Consider the following 8527-nt stretch of genomic DNA (forward strand, 5'->3'; position numbering starts at 1 on the left):
CCAACTGCTTCAATCCAGTTTTTTAATTCAGGGAGGTCTGCTGGTAGCAGAGGTACATACACATGATCCTTGTTCAAGCCCCAAAGGAAAAAATTGCATGGTGTTAGGTTGGGTGAATGTGGAGGCCATGTAAAGCAAGTCCTGTCATTGGGCCCCTTGCAGCCTATCCAGCACTTGGATACAGTGAAGTTCAACCAATCATGTACTTCGCTATGCCAGTGAGGTGGCGCACCATCTTGCTGGAAAATGAAGTTATCTGGCTCATCTTCTTCTAACTGAGGGAAGTTACAGTAGGTTCACCAAAGAAGGAAGGCCCATAAACTTTCCACCAGGATATGCCACAAAAAACAGTCACTTTAGGGGAATCTTGTTGCATTTGTACCATCTCGTGAAGATTTTCTGAGCCGCAGATGAGCACATTGTGAGTGTTAACATATCCACTAAGCTGGAAGGTCGATTCATCACTGAAGACAACATGATCCAGAAAATCTTCATCATCATAAACAACATTTTGTTTGCAAAATTGGCACATAATCCATGGTCTGCCGGCTTTAGAGCCTGCACGGACATAGTTGTATGCATTTTCCTAAAACTTTCCAAACAGTCGACACGGGAACTTGTAATTCACGACTAGCCTTTCGGACTGATTTCTTTGAGCTATGAGTGAACAACTTTCTCACTTGCTCAACTGTCTCATCACTAACTCTTGGCTGTCCTGTGCTCTTTCCTTTACAAAGGCAGCCGGTATCTTCAAATTGATGATACCATCTATGAATGTTATTATCACTTGGAGGATCACAATCGAACTTCAGCCGGAACGCACGTTGCACAGTAACTACAGATTCGGTCTTTGCAAACTGCAAAACACAAAACACTTTCTGTTTACTAGTTGCCATCTTTGCTACTACCGCTGTCTAGCCAATTGCGGCAGAAACATTGCGCGCTGCGCATGCCACTGGTGCCAAACACAACCGTTCGAGTTGCTCTTTCATTTGACATGTCATTTATAATTATATGTTTAATGTAATAAATATTATAAAGCATTAAAACCCTGATATTCATTTGTAAACACCCTGTATTTCAGTTCTGTCTTCCTGTCTGATGAAATTCAGGTTAGAGGAATACAATTATCAGATTTTATATAAGGAAGGAAAACCCGATAAAGTGGCACATGATTGTCCCACATTTGGAACATGCATGAAATAACAAGTGATTCAGAGAGGAGTGGGAAAGATAGCCCTGTAAACACTGGAAGAACAACTGATGTAGACATCAAGGGTGCACACGGTGAAGAGCCACAGATAATGCAAAGAGACAACATGACACTCCAAGCAACAGAAGAGCCACCGGGAGAGCACTCAAAGGAAACACACGATGCCAACTTAAGTAATGAAGAGCAGTTAGCCATTATGAATCAAATGCACATGTCTCCAACTGGAGGACTTTAGAGTATGGGCGGAATATACAAAAGGATAAAACTGTATTGCAGCTGGCTGTGGATGAAGACTGGCATAGAGAAGTTCATTCGCAAGTGTGAGAGTTTACATAAAAAGAAGATCCCCCAAGTTAAAATGCAGCAATTGTTAGAGATAATACCTACCCTAGAATTTGTGTTTGAAAGGTGTGGTGCAGATATCATCAGACCGCTACTGCAACCCAGTGCCAGTAATGAATACCTTTTGACTTTCCAAGAGTCACTGATGAAATTCGTAGTGGCCGAGCCAATTAATAGGCAGGATACAGAGACTGTCATGTGGAAGTTGGTACAGAATATTGTACTGAAATTTGGTATATTGACATTGCTGCTGAGCGACATGGGTAGTAAGTGACACGAAGAAGCATGTATGCAAACTATTAAAGATAGAGTAGCTGCAGACTATCAGTTACATCCTCAAGCAAATGGTGCACTGGAAAGAATTCATAGAACTTTAACGGAAATGCTAGGACGTTACGTAGACAGAGATCAGGCAGATTGGGACATGTGGGTGCCTTTTGCCACCTTTGTGTACAATATGATCCCCAATAGTGCAACAGGGTTTACACTGTCTGAATTATTCTTTGGATGACAATGCAGTCTGCAGGGCTCATTGCAAATAAAACTAGAAAATGTCATTTATAACTACAATAATTATGTCACTGAGATACGAAAGAGAATGCACTTGTTACACCAAGAGGCCAGAGATGCCACGCAGAAGAGCAAGGAAAAGAATAAAGTTCGATATGACAGAATGCAAATCCCAAGACCTTTAAGGAGAACAATGATGTGCTACTATATGATGAGAGAGTAACAAGGGGTAGACTGTGAAAGTTAGACAGCCAGTGGAGAGGACCCTATAATGTAATCGCTGTGGATGGACCTAATGTGGTAATTAGGATAAAGGAACAGAAGTGTACAAATGTACCCGCAAACTAGTTGAAATAGTTCTTTTAAATACTGGTGGCAAGAGTATGAGACATATGGGGATTACTAACCATCAGCAATGCGGTGACCAGCAAAGCTGAACAGACAGAGACAATGTAGGATGTACAGTTACAATGATTCCAGTCAGCTACAGGGTTTTATTATGACAATCAAGGAATGGTTATTTATACAGCACTTCTTTGCATATAGTAATTTATTTTAATTTGAGAGAGTTGCACAATAAGTTTAACAAAATCTGCCAAGCCACAGAGCAAGGTATTTCACACCGAATAATGAGGTTACATACAGTAAAGTTTGCAACAGTAGCATGCGAACATGCAGGCCATAACACGGCATGTAGAGAAGATAAACTAAGGAACTAACAGGGCAGTTAGCTAGACATGAGGCTGTCAGACAGGAAAGAGGGATTTTGTATTTTATTAGGGAAGCTAGTAAAGTTTTGCTTGGCACACAAGGTGCGGAAAACGTGTCATTTTGCAAAGCGAAGACAGATGTTCTGGAGTAAAAGCAACAAAAATTATTAAGGCTATCAAAGGACTGAGTGACAACTGTGAAGACCTTCCTAATAAGTTTTAATCAGACAATCAACATGGTTACAAAAAATTAAAAGATAATTGCTGACAGAATTTGGAAGGGAAGTTAAGTAAACAAGTGGAAGAGTATGAAAGTAGTATGAATAACAAGTTACAGCATGCATTAATTCTGACAATGGTAACTGAGCAGTTAGTGCAATTAATGGCTCTGTTCAATGAATTAGAAAGAAAATTTGATTTGCTAGTTACAGCCAAATGGATGAACAGAAAGGACTGTTGGAGCCTCACTTAATAAACCTGGTACAAGTAGTATGGTACTTAGAGTCAATTAAAGAGGACTTGAAAGACAAGAGATTTATGATCAAATTCAGTGGGCACCAAGGTTACCAATTACTGCATATTAAGCAGGGTGTTCAAAAAAAGTGTTGAATACTTTGAGAGGTAGTAGTAGTCACCGAAAGAAGAAAAATAAGTCCAATAAACATGGGTCCGGAAATGCATACTTTCTGAGATAAGTCCAATAAACATAGCATCTATTCATGACAATGCACCGCTCTGCCATCTGGCATAAGGAATGACACAAACTTTGAAGTATACCCAGATGTTGTTGTACCTTCTGGCACACATTGAAGATGCCACTGTAGTGCCCACATATCGTTAATTGGTGTGCTGTAGACCAATTCCTTGAAGTGTCCCCATAACAAGAAATCTAGGGGATTGAGGTCTGGGGAACAGGCAGGTCAAGATGTGGGAGGGCCCTGACCAATCCAGGTGTCCTGAAATGCTATGTCAGATTTCACACACATTGTGATGAAAGTATGCTGGTGCACCACAGTGCGTGGACCACATTTGTATTTGTTGTTGCAATGGCACAGCCTCCAGCAGGGTAGGCAATGCATTAATGAGAAAGTCCAGATAATGCGCTCCAGTTAACTTCTGTGGTAGCACACATGGCCATATCAACCTTTTGCCAAGTACACCAGTTCATAATCTGATTGAGAATCAATGTTGATGGCCTCTTTTCTGAATTGCGTGGGGATTCACACCTGCCCATACATGCTTGGTACAGAAATTAACAAGATCTTCTCTTGCAAACCCTGCCTGCCTCACTGGTAAATAAAACCTAGAGTGTGAACAGTGGATCTGCAGCACATTTCTATATCAGAGATTTGATGATCCTGTGGCCTTAGGGCCTGAACATGCTGTAGATGGTATGGGTATAGCAACTATTCGTGAAGTACCCTACAGATATAAGAGTGAGACATGCCTTCTGCTGCTGCTAATTGTTGCACACTGGTCCCAGGGGTCTCTTCCACTGATCATAGCATATGCTCCTCCACGTCAAGTGTATGGACTGTATGGGGCCTTCCACTGTCAGTCTTGTGAGGCACAAGGGTACCTGTGTCCCTCAGATGCTGGAAAAGTTTGCCGAACAGCTCATCAGAGGGCACTTTGCACTGTGGATGTTTTTTAGCATAGGGGGCACAGGCTTGCAGGCTATGCCCATTTGCTAAACCATAGCAGAATATCATATCTGCCATTTCACTTGAGTAGTAGGCTTCCATTGGTAATAAATGATGGAATAGAGAAAATGTAAATGTCCTACACCATTTGTACACACAAACAGCACAATAACAGTAAACACACATGTGAATACATGTTTGGAAGAAGGTAAAACACTGTGATATGTACTCAGGATTGACAGTACTGTACAATAAAGCACACAAACACAATGAAAACTAATATAGCCTATAACAGAACTGGAACCACACAACTGACTGCAGACCACCTTATGGTAGGTAGAGTACTGTGAGTAAGACATCATAATACCATGTTGAAACATGTGACAGAGCACCAATGCACTAACTGTGCTAATGTCTGCAACCAAACAATGCACAGCCCTTTCTAAAAATACATGTTTATCTTGGAAAGTATAAGTTTCCAGATCAATGTTTATTGGACTTATTTTTCTTGTTTCAGTGAGTACTACCACCTCTCAAAGTATTCGAAACTTTTGTTTTGAACAGCCTGTAGATTTAAATGTATTCTTAGCTGGCAGTACTTTAAGTTATGTTATAAACGTACCACTAGTAGATAGCAGTGAGTATAATATATAAAGGCCAGTACCAGCTGAAGTCAATGCAACTACGAGAATGTTTACATATATTGCTCTAAAACCGAAATTTTTACTTATAGATGAAGCTAAGAGGCAGTACGCGCAACTGTCTCTTGAACAATCAAAGTGTAACAGTATTAAGGTTAATTATCAGATAAGTAAAAGAAAAAAAGAATTGTGCTCATGACTACATAAGATCATAAGAGATGCAAAGCAAGAATGTTACAACCAGTTAGAGATATACCTAAAGATTGCAGTCTGAAGTACAGGATGATTATAATTAAACTTTCAAGCCATTATAGAAATAATACCACTGATCAGAATGACGTCAAATTGCAATGGAATATTATCAGAGAAGGGGGAAAACGTATGGCAAAAGAAAAATAAATAATTACAAAACATAGCAATAGATGGTGCTATAAGCATCATAATTTGATAGTGGTTGACTACAAATGATAAATGAATCATACAATAATGCCTAAGGTGCACATTTGACATTAAACAAACTCTACTACTCTACTACTCAGAGTGCATGGGTGTACAGGTGTGATACTGTTAGTTGCGTAAGCCATCCATCGCAGCAAGTTCATATCACATTGGATGGGAAAAATTGGTTTGTAATTGTCCTGAGGCCAAAAACCACATAAAAAGCTTCACTCACTGCAATTTTTAATTGCACAAGCTGCGACATAGTCACGAATATAAATGGTGATCCAAGTACTGTCAAATGTTTTTTTATTCCAGTCTTTGATCACAATATTAAGTCCTTCAACGATGACCAGTTCCAGTCAGTAATGACCATCATGACAATACTTTGCTGAATGTATTTCTATGTTTTGATGATGCCACATTAGGACATGTTGTAGAACAGATCTGAAGATGGTCATTACTGACTGAAACTGGTCATCATCAAAGGGTTTTAATTGTCCTGAGGCCAAAAACCACATAAGAAGTATCAATCACATCGGTTTTTAAATGTCCTGGGGCCAAAAACTGCATAAAAAGCATGAATCAGGATCAAATCAGATTATTAATTTCCTTGTGGCTGGTGCAAAACATGTTCTATATGCTGTCCACCATTTCCTGCAACAAGTTGAAGTCAAGAAACAGCATGTTCTACAACTGATCGAAGTGTTTCTGGCGTCACATTCAGAATGTGCTGCGCAATGCATACCCTCAATGCTGCTAAGTATGCAATCAGAACACTGAACACAACATCTTTCAGATAGACCCACAGCCAGAAGTCACATAGATTAAGATCAGGTGATTGGGGCTGAAGAAAAATGGTGACTGATAATTCCAGCATTTTCCAAATGACGCGTCAGCAGCTGATTAACTGGATTTTCAATGTGCGGAGGTGTGCCATCTTGCATAAAAATGATCCTATCGACACATCCACGCAATTGGAGAGCTGGAATGACGTGGTTGCGCAAAAGACACTCTTAGCGCTTATCAGTGACGGTACATGAAACATGATCGGAAGCAACTACCTCTTCGAAAACATATAGCCCTATGATAAATGATGCCGTAAACCTGCTTCACACAGTGACCTTTCCAGGATGAAGTGGTACTTGTTGATTTGCGTGTGGATTTTCTATTGCCCATATTTGACAATTCTGTGTATTGACATATCCTGTCAGATGGAAGTGGGCTTTATCTGTCCACAAAATCTTCCCTGGCCAATCATTGTCCACTTCCATGCGAGCAAGAAATTCTAAAGCAAAGGTCTCTCTTGCAGGCAAGTAAACAGGAAGCAACTCATGCACATGGGTAATTTTGAATGGATAGCGAAGGAGGATGTTTTGTAGGATTTTACACATCATGCTCACGGGCATGTCCAATGTTCGGGCAATTCTCCGTGCACTACCTGTTTGTACACCACCACTTGTCTCCTCCTGCATTGCTATGGCCACTGCTTCCACTGATGTTGAATCAATTTGTTGTTTCTGAATCATTTTCTCCAGACCCGTGGCAGTCATCGGTACACCGCCTTCTTTCAAACCCTTCAGTGTCCAGAACTTCTGCAGAGCGACGTGTGCACAGTCATCATTCTTGTAATACAGCTTTATAAGCAGAGTGCAATCCTGCATTGAGACATACATGGTGAAAATTTCAGATGCAAAAGGAGGAAAAGCTGTGTATCTGGCATGTTTATACCAACTTCAATGGGTTGTGCACATGACAGGCGTTTTCATTTATGTATTCAGACACATACAGCACCATCTATTGATCAATTTTCACACTATTTTCTTTCTTCTGCCATTCGTTTTACCCCTTCTCTAATAATATTACTTTGCAATTTTACGTCATTGTGACCAGCGGTGTTATTTCTACAGTGTTTTGAAAGTTTACCTTCAATCATAATCACTCTGTATATTGTGTTGAACAGAAGTATCTGGACACAGATACAGGACAACAAATGGTTGTTTGTAGCTCCCGAGGATGAGAGGTTAACATTTCTGTGTAATGAGTTACCTTTGTCTGATGTTATAGTACGTGGTATGGGCAAGTTGACGTTCTGGGAAAAGGCAAATGTTGGGAAGCTCAGATCATGTTACGGTCAGAACCATTAATACATACTAATATAAATAACGTAGATATAGTATCAGTTTTAAATATAGAAACAGATTGTTGTATTATAGAAGATGAGAAGCAGATAATAGCAGAAATACCTGTCATGTTGCTGTTAGAGCATGTAGTTTACTGGATGGATGACTTAAAAGCCGCTGGACATAAGATTCAGGAACTACAAGGGAGAAACAGAGCATCAACAAAGGATGACCTTCAACGGTAGGTTGATGAATGAGTATTCCACATGGGGATTCTCAGAATCTGGTATTTTATGTATATTAATAATCTTGTGTTGCCTGTGTGTTTAATGGCGATGTTGTCAAACTTGTGGTAAGAAAATGTGCCAGATAGTGAGTACAGACTGTTGTGCTCAAATCTGCGTAAGGAATAATGTTGTGAAGCACTGTGCCCCAATCACAGTTATGAGATATACCCCAGCTCGCCAAACTGATGTGAACTGTTACGGCTTAAAGTCAAGCACCGGCACGCCAATCGGGAACGATAGAGAAGAGATGGCTGTGAGAAGACGTCAGCCAATCACACGCTGTCCAATCCCTCTCCAGGACGACAATGCAAAAGCAATGGCCACTAGGTGCGGAGGATAAGTGCCATGATTGACTGGCTATGACCCAGTTGAATAGCAGTTTCAAGACTAGCGACTTGGATAGAAGCGTCAGCACTTGTTACTTCACTTGTACACTCTATGTAGCACAGACTTGGAATTGTTTACGCTGAAGAAGAGTTAATATTTTGTATGTCGCCCTCGCTTGTGACACATCTGTGTAGTTGCAAAGTTAAGTATTGTCATTTACTTTTTGTAATAAAACTCATTAATATGACTTGTTTCATCTCATTGCCTAATGAACCGAGTAAGAAGGAATCCTA

The sequence above is a fragment of the Schistocerca americana genome, chromosome 2, assembly GCF_021461395.2.
Source record: "Schistocerca americana isolate TAMUIC-IGC-003095 chromosome 2, iqSchAmer2.1, whole genome shotgun sequence".
Classification (NCBI taxonomy): domain Eukaryota; kingdom Metazoa; phylum Arthropoda; class Insecta; order Orthoptera; family Acrididae; genus Schistocerca; species Schistocerca americana.